Below are 21158 nucleotides of genomic sequence, written 5' to 3' on the forward strand. Positions count from 1 at the left end.
TAATTTGATATTTGTATAAAAGGTAATTCTAAGATTTGTTTGATAGTTGAAACATTATGAAAGTTAAAAACTTGGTAGCCTAAGTATTTCATATTCAGAAATAAGTATGCCTGGCAACTTCTTTGTTTATTTGAGAGAAAAACACAATGTTCTTAAATAAACAAAAACTGCCTATGCAAAAATAAGCTTAACTGAGACTTAATATGCACAGCAAAATAGACTCTAAAAGCCTTAGTACCCAGTATGGGAAGGTTAATTCAACAAATGTAAAGGCTTTTTGTTAATTTTTTACCCAGTTTACAAGTTGTTTATGTCCATGCTCAGTAGCAAATAGCGAGTGAAGAATACAGAATCAGAACTGACAATGCTGAGAATGGCCATCGTGTCACATTTTGTCCATATGCTGCTTCCCTGTAACTGTTTCAACTGCAGTCCTTGGGGGGTGAGATTTTTTGTTTGCCTACCACCTGAGGTTAATATGTGCTGACTTGTTCTAAAGTTTGAATACAGCCCTGTTAACTGAAATGGTTTTGAAGAAAAACATCTGCCATATTGCTTTCTTAAAACAAATTTAAAAAACTGAACCAAACCAAACAACAACAACAAACACCAGACAAAAATCAACATGGAAATGAAGAAGGGCTTGCCCAAATCTTGCTGGCAGACAACTCAAATAGAGAAGTGAAAAATGTTAACACTAGAGTTGAGCAAGCTAAAGAGTGAACATCTTTCACTGAACCCTGGGGCAGAATTGGGCATGAAGAGACAGATATTGTGTCACTTGCTAACATAGCTTTGAATTATTAATCTCATTACCCATCTGGGTGCATCTCAAGTCTGTAGTTAGCATGAAAATTAAATACCCATCTCTTTCCCCCAGCCTTTTGCAAAACTGAAAGCGGTAGAGAGGAAACAGTTTCTAATAATAGCAAGCACCCTCCATGTAAGCATAACAAAAAGTGGTGCTCTGTGTGTGAAATGAAAAGGATGTCTGAAGCTCAGGATTGGTTTTCACTGTTGTCAAGCATTCTTTCAGCTAGACATGCTCTCCTGACCCACAGCACGAAATGGATTTTCCAGTTCCTGGTTTGTATTTATAGTCTAAGCCTAGAACTTCTTGCTCTTATGGGTGTTTCAGCAGCCCAGTAGAATCCAGATAGAAGTCACATATTTTTAACAGCTTCTAGATGAGTCACTGTGCAGGTCTGAGTCCCATCACAGGACTAACCAGGTCATGCACAAAGAGCCTGCAATCAGTAATCTGCAGAAGGTGTTGTAACGTTACGCTAACTGGGACAGTTATGGTGAAATCATCTGAATCTCTGTGATAAGAACGTGCATCTTTAATGGATAACACGATACCCCATGACTTTCTTTATTGTTATCTGAATATGAAGGAGGAATTGCTATATAGTTACAGTGGCATAAATGATCCCTTTTGGGTTTTGTTGTGTTCCTTTGCACATGTAACCTGTTCCCTTGGGAGCAGAGGGTGTTGGTCTGGCAGTTTCAGCCCTAGGTCTAGCTCTGGCAGTGACACTCCAATTTCTTCTCTATCTTTTCCACTAGGTTTCCCATTCTCTACCCTACCTGTGGAACTTTTAGGATTTTAGGCAACTGTTTTGTTTCATATTTAGCCATTATATCATACTTTAAAGATAGATAGAGAGATTTCCTTTTATCATGCTTCACAAAATGTGAGATGGTGTTCCACACAAAAAATTATTACCATCTTTTAAAACAAGAAAATTAATAGCAAGACACCTATAGAAAAAGGTGCAGAAATGCAGAAGGTAAGTGTTTTTAAATGTAATGTTATTGATTAATTGGAGTTTGAGGAATTAATTAGCAAAACTGAAATGTCTGTTCATGTCCTAGTCTTAAATGTTGTCATTTATCAAAACAAAACTAAAAAGTGTTACAAACAACAAATGGGGGAGTGATTATTCTATAGATGTATCAAGGGGTTTGCAACATAACTAATTTAAATGTCAGTAAGGCCAGCATTTTCATGAATATTTTTGTTTCATAAAAACATGCAGAAACTTTGCAGCCACTTTGTTAAGTGAAAAAGGTAAAATCTTCCACTAGGTACTGCTGCATTATTACTACACTGCGAAACCCATGCAAACAAGCAGCATTCTGTTCCTGGGCAATGCATTCTACTCCACACATGCCACAGGTGCACATCTGTCTGTAGAGACAGATGCGCACACTGGATTTGCAGGCATGGTGCATTAAGTAATTTTTCTACAGTGACAGCAACAAAGCAGATCATTATTCTGTTAATCACAGAGCCAGAAGGTCTGCAACTATGGTCTTCAGTTATACTCAGTTTTTGTTCTTTCTTAACAAGTTCTTCAAAATAAAATGACTGAAAAAAATGGCAGGAAGCCAAAAGATGAGCAGGAACAGAGGGAAAAAACCCACAACAACAATAACAACAAAGCAGAACTAAAATGAGTGCAACAGATAATATACTCAAATATGCACAAGTGCAAGTAGTCCATACATTATGTATGGAACCAGCAGCTATAGGAATTTTTTCCATTATGGTAAATCCTATGAGAGACCTCTTGCTCGTGTATGACCTAGTGGCCATCAGCACCTCTGCATTCAGAATCACAGTTGTAGAGAAAGGAGCAATATATTTTCTTAAATATAAAGGGTCACAACTTTCTTGTGATCAGTCATATAAGGCAAGTGCCACAAAAGACCTAAGAACTTAAATCTAGGATCAAAATCAAAGTTCTCAAAGCCTTCATTGAGTTGCTGCCAGTTTTCACAACATTTAAATACCCACACCTCAGAAGTCTGCACCACTAATGGACTTTGAAAGTTTCTATGCTTCTATTACTAAGAGTTCTGTGCATATTCATACAAGTCTAACAAAACTCAGATGTTTAGTCATCTGAGTCAGTAGACATACTCATATCCTCAAATAATGACTCGGACTATTCATATCCCTAAATCAGAATCCTGAGAGGATGTAGGCATCTTTCATGAAGTGCAAAATAAATTTAAGATTTGTCCCTGTCCTCAGAATTTCTTACTCTCACAGTCTGTCTTTTGAATGTTGTGGATTTCTCCCTGAGACACTCTGCTCAAGGGATGAGTGTCTTACGGTTCTGAAGTCAGTTTTAGGCAATAACAGGGCAGAATAAATGCCTAACTCCCTGAAAGAAGCAGGACATGACATAAATAAAGCAGATCTTTTGTCAGCAGGAAGGGGAAAAAAAAATGGAATAAACATGACACATGCAGAAAAACACAAAGTCCATAATTGGACTCAGGTAAGAATCCAGAGGGCTTTGCATTCAAGTCTTACTCAGGCAGTGCAGTTATATCTTGGTGGCCAGTATTAAAATAAAACATTTGGCTGAGGAAATGGAACAAAAAGGTTAGGAGGAAGTCCCCACTCAATGGAATTACAGTATGATTTTGGTTCAACCCTCCAAAACTACTCAGTCCCTTACACCACTTCTGAAGAGCATAAAGATCAATTCTGGAGACCTAATCATTAAGAAATTATCCCATTGTGCTTTTACAGGACTAGCAGATAGTCTTTGCAATCTGTGTCTTCAAATTAGTACAGGTAGGTGTTTAGTTAATAAAAGTTAAAGTCAGTTTGGTTTTGATACTTTTTATCTTTCCAAAAATCTGGTTATCAAATAATAATGAGTTCTTTTGACATTGGAAACTATGCTCTAACTAGATCCTGCTGGCATTAGTTAGCATTACTCTGCTGACTTACTGGAGCTTTATCAATTTAATCAAAAATGAAATTTGGTCTGTTTAGAACAGAAGTAGTATCTCCTGATAACACCTACATATGTATGATTTGGTAAAGGATTCAGCTGGTTTACCTGAAATTAGTTGTGTATTTGTTGTGTACTCTGCACACTGGAATCTAAAAAGTACATGAAAACATTTACATAAAGACATTATTATTTAAGTCAAAAAAGATATTTAATTAATATAAAATACACAAATATGAATGCCAGAGTTAAGCAAAAGACACAAAGCATGAACGAGAAAGAGAAGTCTGTTCTTATATATGTAAATTCACTGAATATATTTGAAGATGATAGCTTTCACACCTTGTAAAATTTTTTCTCACTTTAAAAAAAGGTGTTGTGATATATAAAGAATAAATAGGTCATAATGGTGCCTAGAGATGAGCTTTGACAGTCACTGCAATCTCAGAAACAGAAGAACATAAAAATAACTTTTGTAAATAGAAGCTTATGTTTCTGCTAACCTACCTGAGGGATCCACTTACTGTGAGTTCTCTTCACTTGGAACTTTTGTGATGTAGACAAATCGGAATTTGCTTTTAGGTAGCTAAACTGAAAATTAAAAGAGCAGTTAGAATACATATAATTTAAGGAAATATGAGCCACGCTGCTGAAGGAAAACCTGTTGGTGAAATATCCTCGCTTTCAACTAGTTGCTGTTGTCTTGCAAACTCTGTTTCTCTGGGACTCAAAAGCCATACTGCATTGCATTTTAATGAGGCATTTAACTTCTTATTTGGATACTGTTGTAGGCAAGTGAAAGAATATATCATAATGGATATATCTGAAATTATTTAACTGTGAATTAGAATGTGCTTGAGATACTTTAGAAAAGAATTAACAGGTTTAAAACATTTTGAAAAGGAAGATGTTCTCAATTAAAGAGCTTCCAGTGTGCCATGAGTGACGAAATACAACTGTCCTGTAAAATGAGGTTAAATACTACACGGCAGAAGTGACAGAAGAGCAGTAACCCACCCAGCAGAATAAGGGGGAACAAAGGTAGAACTGCTACATCTTTATAATATCCCCTCTGAAGCTAAGCTCGTCTTTACATTTGCTGCCATATGTGTTTCAGAAATCAACATTCACAGCCCATAGAAAAATGTGAATTTTAACATACGAAGCATGAATATTTAATTCTAATTTCTCATGTTTTTTTCAAGAACACTTGACAATTATTTCACAAGATGGATTTTTCCCTAAGTGAAAACAAAAGCCTGCAACAGCTGAATATATCTGATAAAACAACTGCTGACAGAAGTGTTCAGGGATTCTCAGACTGCTGCACAGAGATGTTAAACATGTCATTTTTCAACTGTGATTCTAGATTCACTTTAAAGGCAATTTGCAATATGTAAGTACCAAGGCTTATATAGTCACATACTTTACCCCTGTGTGCAGGTACATATACTGAGTAAGACATACTCCAAAACTTTTAGAAACCTCCCCAGAAAGTATATTTTGGTACAGTAAGATATGGAAGATTGGCCCAGACAGGAATTGGTTAAGAATTGGTGAAAAGTCTGCAGCTCCTTGACCTGACTCACTGTTTCACTGTTCCATGTGTCCAGCAAGGTGAGGTTAGCATAAAATCATTTGTAGGGGAAAACACCTTTACAGACAAGATGCTGCTCTTACAAAACACACTGTAGGAGACCCTCCTGCTTTGAACTGAACAGTATTTAGGCACCTACACCTCCACTTTTGCCATTCACCAATTCCCTAAAATATATTTGTTTGTGGTCATTCTATTAAAAACTGAGTTCTGTGTCAACATTTACGGATGTAGGGGAAATGTGAACTGAAAATCCATCTCCTGGGGTTAGAAAGCTCTGGTGAGACACCGAGAGAAGTTAAAGAACATAGGAGCTTAATAAACAGCCTCCATTTTGATAGAGTGTTATAAAACACATCTGGAATCACAGGCTATATTTTTGGCCTAGGCTTTCTTCAGCTTAAGAATGACACTAATGGGCTATAAAACTATACTAAAGTTAATTTAGATGAAGCACTTCTATAACAAACGTGGCTTTGAGTTAGCATGAGTAGAAATAGACCTTCCTTCAGTTCTTTCTTTCTGAAGCCATGTGGCATAAGAAGGGACCAGGGAATGACCTGGGAGTTTGCCTAAACACCAAGGTGAGCTAGCACTGCTGAGGAGATAGGTCAGTTGAGATTCTTTGTTTCTCCTAAAAAGGCACGCTGTTTATAAAGTTCATGAATTTCATAAGTGTCTTGTTCTGAGGCCCTTGAGGTATTTAATAAGAAAACATCCCTTGGGTGATGTTAGAGTATGGCCCATAGTCATCACCTCCCAACTCCACTTAATATATTAATAAAGGCTGAAACAACAATTGCAGTCATCAGGCTTGATCTTCTGCCTAATGAAGGCTGAAGGACTCTGAAGACTTAACATCTCCATGAGCTTTTCACCATAAAACTGTAAAACTGCATCAGGCGTCCATTTGACCCAATATATTGTTATTTATTTCTATTAATATCATATCTCGAAATTGCAATTGAGATAAGATGTCAGGTAAAGTACAAAAGGGCTTGAGTCATCTTACCTAACTTTATCTGTCTGCAGTTTAATATCTGATTTAAAGTGTTCTCATAGGGAAGAGGTAGTGAGAATAATGCTCAGAGAACAATTAATATTATTCCAGTCTTAGACAGGAATCAGGAAGATAAATCATCCTCTGAAAGTCTCTCTCTCTTTCTGTCTATTAAATGTACAGGGAACCTGGAAAACTAACTGAAATGAGATTTCTCACTAGAAGGCTAATATATGATGAAGTGAGTCTCGTCTCATTACGTACAAAAACTTATAGTCTAAATGAAGTAGACTGCAGATAGGAAAGACAGTAATTATACAGAGATGAGAAGTGATGTACCTAGAATAAGATAATTGCTTTCCCAAGTGATTCTTCCCAGAAGACTATAATCTTTTGGCCTCTTCATCAGGTTTTTGTCAAAGAATGTCCTACAGCAAGACCTAACAAGCAAAGTACTTATATTTGCAGAGTACTTATATTTATCACCTCCTCCACAACTAGGTAATAAGATGAACAGTCAATTTTCACAAACATTTTTACACAATTTTCAAATATATCATGTTACTTTCCAAGTAAAATAGGTGCAACTGAATGCAGTATAGTAACTTGCTCAGTTTACCACAGTGATGTTAAACCTTTACTATTACTATGTGGGATTATGACGGATGAGTTGGAGGGGGGACCTTCAGGTCCTGGGTGTTAGGCCATTCTCGGAAGGTTTATGCTCTCCCACCCTGTCCCCCAAGCACGTGGGTCTGTGAACCCATAAGAAGCTCACACAGACCACGAAGAGGGACAACGAAAGAGGAGTTTATTGTGGGGATGGGGGCTTATAAGGCTTTTAGGTGGATTAAAAAAGAACCAATTACAGGGTCAGGGTCTTACAGAAAAAACCAATGAGGTAAAGAGTTAATAGCCAATAGGAAGGGGTTAACAAAGGCCAATGAGAAGATCTCAGGATATCTTCCCAGCACATTCCTGCATGGGAGATAAGAGTTCTTTGCAGAGGGTGTTGGGAAGGAGAAAGGTTTACACAAACAGTTACAACACCATCCTGGAAGCATGTTCACTTCAAACAACTCACAACTTCTACATCCTTTTATATACTGCAACATGGGATTTTCAAAGTAATCTCCAAAATTATTCCCAAGAGGTAGTTCCAGTTATATTGGAGATGATGGGAAAAGACTTAATTATTCCTCTTGGCTATCTGCTTTCTCACAGAATAATTTAGTAAAAAAACACAGATTTTCACTGTATGTGATTTCAGTTACAAGGCTTCACCTACTGCTTACTGAAGTAAAAAAAAAAAATTATAAAAAATTTAAAAGCCCCATATTTATTTCACTAACGCTTAAAAGATGAGACTCTGTGAGTCTTCAGAAATTAATCATCATGTTTTCTCATATGAACTTAGTCACAAAACTTAGGGGGGCAAATTTCCTAAACTATTGCCTGACTCTGAAGACACAATTAGTCACTGAAATAAAACTTAATTAAAAAAAGAAAAAAGCTATGAAAGAGCTTCTCCTTATGATGTCAAATAAAACCTTTGGCAGGCAATACTGCTTTTTTTTGTAGAATTCTAGAGAAATCTAATACTGTTGCTGAATGTTTCATCAAGCTACTTTTTCAGGATTGAAAGAAGATTGAAAAAGGAATGATGGGAAGTATTCATACAAGCATCAAAAATCCAAAATAACTTTATTTATCCATGAAGGTAATTGTATCAGCCAGAACAGATACTCCAGTAAAAATGTGTGTGATGAAGACATAATTTCATTAATAAAAACAAGCAACTTGCAAACAAAAATACAGAAACCTTATTAAATGAATGATAATATTGTATAAATTAAATGTGTGTCCTTGTTTGGAATACTATGTTCAACAAAAGAAACTGTAGCAGAAATAGTTGGACTTGTGTGGAATATGAATGAATGATGTTACTGAAAACATAGAATTTGGGTACATGAGAATAGAATGTGTAATATAAAGGTAAACAAAAAAGCCCACAAACACACAGCCACTTACTGAAAATACAAATCACTTTCTGACTTATATAAACAAGTATTTGCTCCAGCTGTACCTATATTGCTATAACATTTGATTTCTTTAAATGTTTAACCATGTAATTCACATAAGACATCTTGTAAGAAAAAGAATTTTAATAAAACTACATAAACAAAAAAAAAATTGAGCAAATGCGATTGATTATCAACATTTTAGCTTTTATCAGCAAACTAGCTTCAACAAGTTGTTTAAGAACTGCCTGCATAGTTCATAGTTTACATGTGGTGTTGTCCAACTCTTTTTGGTTTTAGAGCCCTGGCCCTGAGTGAGAGCTTACTTAGTCATTCCTAGTACAATACTGAGTGCACATGGCAGGTCTCAGAGCATGTAACCAGCAAACTCATTAAGGAGTATGAAATCAGATTATTTCAGTGCTGTTCTGATGGTCTCTCATATTTGAGCACATAAAAGAGCTCAATGTGTTTGAGCTTACGCTGGTTTGCTTATATTGGTTAAATAAGTATCTGGACATGGAAATATCAGCATTCATTGCCTTCATCAAACTATATCCCAGGGGTAGCTTAGAGGGTGTCAGCAGCAGGGAGGAATCCATTACAGTTTTTTACAATGTCTGTCCCTTCCCTCAGCAACTTGTGACTCACAGCTCTTGTTTTGATTTTCTCCTTTACAGCAGCCAATTTAGAGATAGGCAACCTCTGACCCAAATAAAAGCAACTATTTCTAGCTCTTTGATGGCATTTAGCTAGTCTTATTCTGTTTCCCTCAGGCAAGAAGTCTCTCAACTCTGTAGTAAACACTGTTGCTTCTCCTCTGAACTCTTCAGCTCTTGCATACCTGCCCTGGAGCTACCAGCAGGATCCCGGGCTTCCTCCTCCAGCCAGATGGAGATGACTGTGACACAGCTGTGGGGGCAGCAACATGCCTGCAGAGTATGAAGCAGAACAGTTTGGTGGGAGAATCCAGAAACATCCTAAGATTGCATGAGCCCGTTGCTGGACACCTCTTTTCCAGTGGAGGTCTTGCCCTTACAACACTGGGGCGCAGCCACTCAGTAAGAGCTGAGTTACAGAAACACAGCCTGAGGCAGCACCTTGCCAAGACAGGCTGTGCTATGAATCCCAATGCCATATCAATGGACCAGTCCAAGGTTAAGACAGGTATCTGCTGGGATGTGGATGATTCTTATCCTTACATACATATATACACGTATATATGTGTGTATGTTTATATATGCACAGCTATGCATACACATATATGTACACAAGCTAAAAAGTGAGGTTTGTACAGAACAGTTCTGTTTTCAGCCTCATCTCACAAATCACCAAAAAGTGGGTTAGGAGAGTTTGGAAGCTGGTACAACATGAAGGGTTTGGTGGAGGGTTTTTTTAGAGGATGGTGATTGAGTATTTCACCCAGAAATTTTTAGAGCAAAATAAAACCTTCTACACTTTTATTTTATTTAAAAACTGGGGATAAAATCCAATGCTTTAGATCAAACAAAATCTCCTCAAAAAAAAAAAGGCAGGGCAGCTTCCCTTATTACAGGACCGGAACACTGTGGTACACTTTGAGAACTCAGAGGAAAAGTTGGAAGGAAAACAACTCAAAAGGATACACAGCCTTTAATGTTCACAATATACAGCTTAGCTAGTTGGGAACTGGGAAACTTACTCAGGTGAAGAGAGCTAGAAACCTAAGCTTGGCAAAGTATGAATTCTGAAGTTCCTGTTGAATCCTGAACCTCAGGGGATGAGTTGGACTTCTGTAAGATGTGAGTTCCAAAGAAGAGATAGCTCTTGACCTGATACAAGCACTACTGGCTCTGTAGCGCTCACATTACTGTTTCAACAATATCTGAAGGCCAGACAACTAATAATCTTGGAGCTGGAGCACTGCATGTTGTTATCTGCTGCCAGCTTTATTTACTGTCAGGTTTCTGAACTGGTGTTCTTCCAAAGCTATGAAGACACACAGGACAGTCATTAGTGATGGAAGGGAGGCTTTAAAATACCTACTATTGAAACAATTCATTCAGTAGACCACTTTTGTAATATCGTTTTTGAAAACAGTTAGTGTTTATGTTTTACATCTGGCTATAAGATCTCGGGTATTTACCCAACCAGTAACCCATTTTGGTCACTAATGGTTTCACAGTATAGGCCAAAAACTATTGTCTCAAAAAAAAAGCAAAAAGAAAAAAAAAAAAAAAAGGTCATGGAAGAATGTACACACACCTGTAATAAAGGACAGAAAAGAATATGGTATGTTGAAGCACTGTATTTCAACACAGAACTGCAAAGGCAGAAATATATTTTTCATGAAGAGCCAGGCTAAAGTTCTTGTCTAATATTTCTCTTAATAGTATTTCAAAGATCATTCATTATATTTTACATTGCTCATTTTTTTACACATCCTTAAAGTCAGACGGAAACTACTAGCAATTATTTATCAGAGTTTAGAACGGTAATTAAGTTGAACTGTTTAACATATTTTTCATGACTGGAGTTCTGACCTGTGTTCCAGGAAGGAGTCACACTGATTAGTATAGAGAGAAGGTTGTGTTAGATATAAATAGATGATACTGTCTCATTATCTTCCTTCTTCATTAGTGCTGGCAATTAATTGATATTTCAGGTTTTAATGTCTCATTGCTATATACTCTAAATGTGGTGATTAGTCCTCTTTGACTCCATGGTGCTATCTTATGTTGTGCAGAAAATTACAAAGAATGTAAATATTTAAATGTACAGAAGATTCTTCTTTGCTGACTCTGTATGGTCAGTATTACATAGTCTAAACCACTTTTTTTTTAAAATTTTTACTTCTTTGTTGGACTGTATCTCTGTGCAATCTAAAGCAAAGTCATCAGTATCCCTTGCAGTTTCCTAATATGTTTAATTCTCCAACCACACTGGAACATACTGATCCCTTCCTTTCTCCTCCTATCTAATCTAAAAGAAGTTTTTAGTACTTTTACTTAATTAATTTCCAAGGACAGAGTGCTTGGCTTATCTTCAAATCTATTAATAGATCTGGATCAAAATCTTCCCAGAATTAATGCAGGCTATTGTTTACAAATAAACTTTTTAAAACCAAAAATTCTCAATCTTTTTTCTAATATTTTTAATAAAGTTAATAGACAAAAAAGTCCTTTTGGCTAAAGTATTTTTTTATTTTGTTCTTCTCTACTTTCCTCTTTTTAAAAGAAAAACAGGAAGGAAGAAAAAGGGGGTCATAAGAGTAAATGACAGCTATAAAGTTATATAAATAAACACATTTCAAAATGTTTAAAAACGTTCCTCTGAGTAATAGTGATGAAAAATAAAAGAATGTCTGTCTTCATTATTTGTGTTAATGAATCACTGAATTTTCTAAAAAACTTACACAAATTTTAACCTGATACTGGGGAACCATTTTTATTTCTTCTTGTTTTTAGTATGCTGCAGGTGGAAGAGGACATCAATTGACCATCAGTTAATAGTTTCCTCTCCAACACAAAACTAGGGGAAACTTGTTTAAATTTTCTTTTGAAACAAATTGAGAAAGCATCTTGATAGCCCTGGAGTGTTCCATCCAGCCTTTATCAAGAACAGAATGTCTGCATTTTCCACTCAAAATGACTTTGTTCCACTTTTTTTCCCTGTGTTCTGTGGCAGCAACCTCTATTCTTCCTCAGACCTGACTTCTCCACATCCCAGGCCATCTAGCTCTCTTTTAAAAACTGTTTCATTAGACTACACAATGATAAACACCTATACTACTTTAATTTGCATCTACTAATGTCCTGTTATTTTTAAAAAGAATGTGTTTCTCCTCATATTGTTATCTCATAAATCATTAACTGCCTGCCTTTGGCCAGTCACAAAAGCTTTCTGCTAGTTGCTTTATTTTGGCAAGGTTTAGAGATGGATGTGAGTAAGAAAGGACTTCTGTCTCTTCATCTGTTTGTCCCACTCTTTTTGTAAAATAAAAGCCATCTGGATTTTATTTTGCACTGAAGAATGTACAGCATGTACAGAATTTGTTTTCCATGTGAGAGACAGCATTCAGTTACAACTGCTTGGATTGTAAGCCTGCAAATGTTTGTGGCAAAATACCTGGCTTCAAGCTCTGCTTTCTAAAAAGAAATGTGAGCTAAGCCTGATCTTGTGGGTGAAGGGGAGGAGGGGTGGATGCCATAGTGGGAGAGCCTGAGAGCTTTGAATAACCCACGCTCAGCCACTAATGTGCTGCCCTGAACTTCACACGGCCCATCTTAATAACATGTGAATTCCTATAACCATGTGGCAGCTCTGGTGAGAAGAGATGAAAACCTTAAATAAGACATATAATGAATTTAAGGGCGGTGTGGGGGGGGGGGGGGGGAAGAAAAAAAATAAAAACCAAACCTGCTAAAAAGGAACTTGAGGAAAGCATAAATTTAGCCTGTGGTGTACTGTGTACTCAACATGTGCTGGCAGAGAGGGTGGGGCTTGTTATTGTGAACTTTTCTGCTTTGCAATAACAACTCTCCCAGCAAACGTTTCCCTAGCAATCATTGCCACCGCCGTCATCATCATCATCATCATCATTCAGAAAGAACATCTGGTCTCTGAGGGGATATTGTGGATATAATATAGATATGAGACATTTTTGCATCTGAATTTTTATGTGCATATCCTTAAGAAAACTTGTTCTTAAGACTAACGGTGGCATAAATGGAAGGTGATGCCTCTTCCAGGAGCATGGCATGGCCCAAGTGAGTAAGAAGGGAAGCACAGTCATGTTCTGCCCTGTTCTTCCTCAGCATCCCTCAGCCTGGTAGGCTTTGGGGTGCAAAGAGTCCAGTCCCATAAGGGCTTCACTGAGATAGCCTCTGCATTTCCTAACTTTTCTAGGGAAAAGAGACCGTGGTAATCTACCAATATACAAAAGTAACTAATTATTCCCCTTAGGAGACAGGATAAAATTCCACAGTCATACAACTGAATCTAAAAGCAATTCAAGAGATTAGCCGATATTCTGTGAAGTAAGGGACCAACCTATGCCAGAAGACCCAATCAGTAGGGCCATATCTAAGTCTACCCCAGGCATTTGCATCCAAACTCACCTTTAAAATAAAGCACTGCTTGCAAGTGGGAGACAGGAGGGATGATGTGACACATTTCCATTATCTCTTGAGCTGTTTCAGGTCTATCCAATGAGAATTAAAAAAAGAAAAAAGAAAGATAAACAAAAAAATACGGTTTAAAATGAAGTATTTCAGAGGTGGAATAGAAATTCCTAAGCTACATACATGCTGAACACACTGGAACAGTCCTCAGAAGAAGCTCCCAAAGCAGTAGATGTAAGAATGTGGCAGGCTGAATTCTACTAAGCTCACTCCAGTTCCTGCTCCACACGTCTATAAGCTGGTCACAACATTTTTTTCTGCTAATTGCATCCATTTAAAATTCAATTGTTTGGTTTACACTGAGCGTTTAAGTTTCTCCCTATAATCAAGGGCCAAAAAGGCACCTATATAGGGGAATTTTGAGACAGGTGTCTGGACAAGACAGGGTTTGTTACTGTCTGGATATTATCCATAATGGAAATTTTGGCAGCTTGCAAACCAAGTTGTTGAAATGCTCAGGAGGCTTCTGTCACAAAGATACGCACAGGATGCAAGACTCACAAAAGGGTTCAGGAAGTTCAGCTGTTGTTGATTATAAGATTTCTTTTGCTTTTCCCAAGTGCATATAAGCCAACAGCTTTAAAACCTTTTTGTTTTGTTTCAGCCATCACCTAATGGTACATTGCTGACATTCTGGTTTCACACACTGTTCGCACAACTTGTTTTTCAAACTGCATCACTTGTTAAGCTTTTGTTCTCCTTCCCTCAGTCCCAGCCAGAATGGAAACAATTTTCCCTGTACAGCAAATCTCCATTTCTCCAAGAAATGAGTCCATATATTATTAATCCATTATTTAATGTTATCAATCACTGAATATCTGTTTTATCTCTCAAACATATAATCACAATTATTATCAGACTACATATTTTAAAGATATGTTTGATCTATCCCTGGTGGTGGGTTTCAGAAAACTTCTGCCAAAAAATACAGAGACAGTTTGTGGGAAGCTACAAAAAGTTGAGCCTGCATAGCCTACTTCAATAGGTCTAAGATTATATTTTCCTTTTAAACTCAAGTAGAGCTCATTGAAATGCCATCAATCAAGCTAACAAATGAAATTTTAAATGGCATATGTTCTCCAGGTGGAATTTTAATGAGATATTAAAATGTACTTTAAAGCTTGGGTTACACACCAATATCTTAATGTCAAATGTCTCAGTGTCAAACAAAATGTTGCTTAACTCAAACATCTGTATGGAAGTTTATGGGTTGAATTAATGGGAAATGTCTTTTCTGATGGAAGTTAAAGCTAAATAGACCCATCCTGCTAAATAGAATGATTCTTTTGTAGACACCACCTCTTGTAATACTAAATGTACCTCTTTTAAATAGTAAACATTGACCTGACAGTGACTAAGCTAGTGTAGATTTCTGTCTTTTTTGTAAAGAGTTACATGCATTATGTTCTATTTTATAGGTCCACCACCCCATCACTTTTGTCTTATCCAATATTAATAGTTTCTCCTTTAGGCAGTAGGATTTTAGAGGTGGTTTTCTGTATGTCTTCTAGAAAATTAGCCCTTCATCTTATAGAAGCATCTTCACTTTCCTCTTGTCTGTGTGCCTAGCAATAATACTAACAATTCATTGCTTATTTCAAAACTGGTGTTATTTATTCATTCAGAGTATTCAAAACCTGGCAAGGGTTAAATTGCCATCCTCTCACAGATCTCTCATTCCTGGCTTTGTTAAGGCTTATGGCCAGGTCTTCTGGAGTTAGAGTCAGGAGGTGGTCAGGCACCAAATAGAGCTTGTGCAGCACCTCATGCCCTGCTTACAGTCATGAAGGGTGTTTAATGGGGATCTCACACTTCCTTCAATTACCAAGAAGGAGGAAACTATTACTCTCTTTCTCCCATTTATTGTAAGCTCCAACAGACACACTGTCGAAACTGGAAAGCATCTTTTTGAACGCAACAACTTATCTTGGCAAATTTGCAGATGACACCAAGCTGAGTGGTGCAGCTGACACAGCTGAAGGATGGGATGCCATCCAGACGGACCTGGACAAGCTCGAGAAGTGGGCCCATGGGAATCTCATGAGATTTAACAAGACCAAGTGCAAGGTGCTGCACCTGGGTAGGGGCAAGCCACAGTATCAATGCAGGCTGGGGGATGAACAGATCGAGAGCAGCCCTGCCAAGAAGGATTTGGAGGTGCTGTTGGATGAGAGGCTGGACATGACCCAGCAATGTGCACTCACAGCCCAGAAAGCCAATTGTGTTCTGGGCTGCATCAAAAGCAGTGTGACCAGCGGGTGAAGAGGCAGGATTCTGCCCCTCTACTCCACTCTCATGAGATCCCACCTGCAGTACTACATCCAGCTCTGGGGTCCCCAGCACAGGAAGAACATTGACTTGCTGGGGCTCTGCTACAAGGAAATACTGAGAAAATTGGGATTATTTGGCCTGGAAAAGTTGTTCACTAGACCTGAGCAACCTGGTCTAGTGAAAATGCTCCTGCCTATGGCAGGGCAGTTGGAGGTCGATTATCTTTAAGGTCACTTCCAACTCAAGCCATTCTATGATTCTATGATCTTACAAAGAGCCTGTAGAAATCATATCAATCATTGCATCTCAACCTGTGTAGCCCTTGAACAAATTTTCTCACACATTCTTAAAGGACCTCAAATAATGATGCAAGTAAAGCTAGGCAGGAATGTGTGTGTTTATATAAAGATATAAAAATAGTACACTTTTTAGAACCTGAAAATTCAGCAGTCAATCCAATATAGCTTTATTGGGAAAACAAACTCTCAGATTCAAGCTGGAATTTCAAGTGGGGAATGAAGGGAGGAGACAAACAGACTGAAATAATATTTACTGAAATAAAAGATAACTTGATGCCAGGGAATCCTAGTTTACATCTGGGGCCTGAGTCGTGAAAAATGTGCCTTTCTTCTTAATTTGGGGATTATTTTCTTGGTTTGATTTGGTTTTGTTTGGTTTATGTATGATAAGTCTAATTGTTTGTTTTCTTCACTGAAAACCTGCATTTAGTCAATTTTTTTTTCCTAAAGCAGTATAGGAAAAACAAAATGGGAAAAAAAAAAAGAAAGGAAAAAAACACCCTTGTACTGGAAAGTTTCATGGGATGGGAAAATTATTTCCTGCTTAGCTCAAATAGTAAAACCTGGCAAAAGCTCCACAGCCGTTTTTCAGCGTCTCACTGGTACTGAGAATTAAACACATCAGAGGAAAGGAACTGCAGCATGAGTAACATGATGAATATTCATGTCCTGGATGTGGGTCTTGGAGTCAGCAGAAGTGAGCTTCTGCCAGATGTAATGGTTTAACTAGACGAAGGAGACTTTCAAAGAATGCTGTGGAAAATCTCTTGTGCTCTTACTGTCTGAAAGAGTTCATGTCTCTTCCAGCAGATGACTCAATAAAATGATTTTAGTTTTAAATTTAAAAAGAACACAGTTGGGTCTAGTGTGTGTGTGTAAGCTTGTAGATGTGAAAGAAAACAAGCAGAGAGCCCAAATAAATATTTTTCTTCATCCTTTGAGTGGCTGTGAGGTGCTCCAGGCATCTATAAGCACTTTTTTCTGGTACTGACACAGCTAGTGCTATTGGTAACCACTAAGTTCAGTAAAAGCTTTCTTTTTCTTTCTTCACTACATCCTGAGAGTGCTTTCAGGCCAATAAGACAGAATCTTAGTGAGTGTGGAAACAGCCCTGTTGGCTGGCCTCAAGCAGCTTCCACATCCCAACATGTGGACAAAGACAGCCCTAAGCAGGGTTGGCAGCACTCAAAACTGCAGAGTCTCCTCAGCCTTGCTTGGAGAGCTCTGTCTTTCCCTCTGCTAATCATTTCCTGCTCCCTCCACCCCCTTCCAAGTGTGTGGGCCCAGAAAGTACTGGCAGTTCCTCCATTCATTGTATGTCTGGGCTACATATTATTTATATTACAGTAGTTGCAAATGGATCCAGTTGGGACTAGGCCTTGTTTCTCCTTTTTTTTCCTTTTTTTTTTTTTTTTTTCCCTAAGCACTGAACAAATAAGAATGAAAAGTTTTGGATCTAAAGAAAACACAGTTATGAGCCATAAGAGTGGCTGTGACAAAAAGAGCATGGGAAAAAGCAGGAGGGATAAAAAACGAAAGAGATAGAGAGCAAGTCAATAAGTGCAAGTTTGGCTTTGATCTCACACCTGCTCCTAATAGGTTTTTTAAACACATTTCTTAATTTTTAGTATGCTAAGCTACTATTTCTTATGAACTATCATCAAGTATTATGCCAGAATCCTCTGGTTTGTGACACCACAAACTCTAAGCAGAATTGAGGACCATGCCTCATATAAAAGTGCTACCAACATATATTCTGGCACAACTGGAAGGGAAGCATTTGAGTAACCTCTTCCGTGATCTGTCAGACAAAGTGATCTTATGTATTAACTGTCCCATGCCATTTATCCACATGTAGAAAATGATAGGAGTCAAAACAGATCAAAAAATGTTTCAGGAAGAAGAGGTAGAGTGAATTTAGCTTTATGATCTGCCCCTGTAATCCTTTCAGTTATGGATAAAGGATCAGAAAAGTACAAATGTGTTCCAAAATGTCATGTATGGTAAAAAATTGGTATCACAATAGACCTTGATTTTCTCAGTATGATATTCTACCTCATACTGGTAACAATGCAGTCCACCTTTGAAAAGCATGGAATGGATCATTGTACATAGGCTTTGCTAACCTTCTTGGGATTGTTTTAAGATAAATTGAATAAGATTTTTAAGAAGAATACATTGATCTCCTATGATGATAGGATCAGAAGAGGAACAAAGGAAGTGTTCAATCAGCTGAAAACTTTGTGTGTGCATAGACCCTGTAAGAATAAAGAAAAAGAAATTATACTCTTGTAACACTATTAAAAAAAAAATCTGGCATAAGAAATATTTACTGGAGCATTTAGTATGCTAAAAAAATTACTAGAAGGCATATTCCATTGTTCATTAAGGACATGTGGGGAAAGTGGGGAAGGGTGAGTTGAAATCAACATGTAAACCTGATGAAATGGGGTTAGCAATGGAAAGGTGAACAACTGGGGACCACAATGAAGAAGGAGGCAGATCACCATTTAATGCCTATGAAGAGGATGAAGCGTCATATAAGTGGCCCATCAAAAGGACAGGGTCTGCTTTTGGGATTTTAGTCACCCATTTTGTCACTGGGAAAATAAAACGCCATGATATGGAAAGGTGGTAATTCTCAATGTGCTGGAAGCAGTGAGACGGAGGAATTGGAATAAGGAAGGAGTAGATGAGAATAAAAACTTGGTAAATAACTTAGGTGAAAATGACTGTGAAATTGTGAAGTTCATGATCTTTACATAGGAAGGAAAGGGAATAACAAAAATGCCAGTGAAATTCAAGAGGCAGACTTCATACATTCAGAGACTGGATGATAAAACCCCAAAAGTGACAAGAAATAATTAAAAAAAAAATAAACAAACAAAACACCCAAACAAATAAATAAAAAAACCCTAAACCTCCAAACACATAAGGAGAGACAGCAATTTCCTGAACAATAAGGACTTGGGTACAAGCTATCTCAATGTGGAAAGAGAATGGGATAGCATAGATGGAGCCCTGCTGATTAAAATCACTTAAGTGTCACAGTAAGAAAGCGGAAACTAGGCAGACTTATGAGTATGAGAGAAGAGCACAGGTATTTGGGGAAAAGAGAAGAAAGGGCACTGTATGGGATGAACAAAGATGTGAGTCATAATCATTCAGTAACAAGATCAAAAGTAAGAAGAAGACAAGAAGGTGACAGATGAATAAAGAGAGCTGAAATATTTAATTTCTGGTTTGTTCCCTTCTTCAACAAGGTCAGTGGCAATCATGCAGTCATCATCTTTAACATCAGTAACACAGGAATGAGATCCCAGGTTACAGTACGTAAAGAAAAGAGTAAAGAAAAATATTTACATAAGTTGAATTGCTTTAGATCAACAAATTCAGATTAAATTTGCCCTAGGGGACTTAGACAACTGGTTGAAACAGTCCCCAGTTATTTGTTGTCTTATGCAATGTGAGGAGAGCAGGTGTGGGTCCAGAAGACTGTAAAAGGCAAACTTTGAACCAGTTGTAGCTGGAAAATGAAAATAAATATGACACTAGTGACCAAAATCAAACACTGGAACTGTTTCCCTAATATTTTGGCAGATTCGCTGTCACTTACAATCTAATTTAAGCTTGGATGCCTTTTTCACAAGGGCTGCTTCAACTCAAACAGAAATTACAAGTAAAAACAAGTATACAGAATGGAGAATTCTTTACCTGAGAAACTCAAATATTTGGGGTGTTGCAAAAGAGAAGAAAAAAAAATCAGGGCAGTAAGTCAATGTAATGAGCTAATCATCCTGTTTCCATAGAAATGACAGTGTTGAAATAGTAATCATGAAGTACAAGGTACATTTTTACATATTTATCATTGTTTAATGCAAAGAAAACTGAAGTGAAGGGTGATTCATCGGAGATCGCAATGCAGTGATTGGGATATGTGAGCTCAAAAATATGCAATGCCTAGCACGATGTCACCCTTTTAGAGCCCCTCTTGATCTTGCAATCAGTGACTCCACTCTTCTTCAGACAAAACATAGTAGCAGTGTCAGTGTCAGCAGACCTCTTCTATCTTTCCAGAGAAAATAGTAGATCAATGCTAAATAATCCTTAGATTTTTGAAGATCAAGGTACTTTCTTCAAGTTTTTGATATTTCTGAAGTTCCATTACAAAAGTTAAAAACACCTTAGAATAATCTCTATTCCAATTTCCTTGAAAATTTTCTATTTTTCTTTTGCAATATTCTAAATAAATTTTATTTTAAAATTGAGTTACTGTAAGATTTGTTATTGAAAAGCACTCATTCTTGGATGTTCTATTTCTTCATAATTAGATTGCTGTATACTTGTCATTAGATGTCTGTCTACTTGTAGTCAGTAGAAAATTAGAGAACTGCAATCCTGCAAAATTACTTCCATACCCCACAAAACAAGTAGAAGTGATGTGGTGTTTCAGATGTAAGATAAGGAAAGCTTAAGCTACTGCAATATTACTTGTTTCCTAGTTAGTGAAATGCATTTGAGCTTTTAGGTGGAGGCTACAACTGTAAATGCTCCAAGTATCTCTCTTCTAAGACTGAGTCTTTCAAGAAATTAGTATTTCTCTGAAGGAGTACATATTGTCTCCTCAGGATTTCCAAAAAGGCTACATTAATGCAGAAGAGTCATAGAAATGAGAGTGGCTTTATGGTAGCTACAGTTCATCAGGAAAACATGTCTTCCCTTTACAAACATTTCTATTCAACTCAAATGCTTTTTATTATTGTTATTATTATTATTATTATTACGTTAGAGATTTTGTATGTTATAAAAAAATTTTGAAAGTATATTCAGAAAAGTAGCTGGATTTTAACAGAAACAATGTTTTGATTTCAAGTTTTAAATATTCATAGAAAAATAATATTTGTTTTAAGAACCCCATTTTCCTATTTCTTTTGCCCATTTTGTTCAACGTATGTATTTTGTCAGAAAAATGTTTTCTTCAAATAAAGACAAATTCTATTCAGTGAATGAAGAACCCATTCTATTCTTGTGTTGTTTATTACTTTAACAT

This window comes from Myiozetetes cayanensis, unplaced genomic scaffold (genome assembly GCF_022539395.1).
Source record: "Myiozetetes cayanensis isolate MyiCay16 unplaced genomic scaffold, myiCay2020 scf3, whole genome shotgun sequence".
Taxonomy (NCBI): domain Eukaryota; kingdom Metazoa; phylum Chordata; class Aves; order Passeriformes; family Tyrannidae; genus Myiozetetes; species Myiozetetes cayanensis.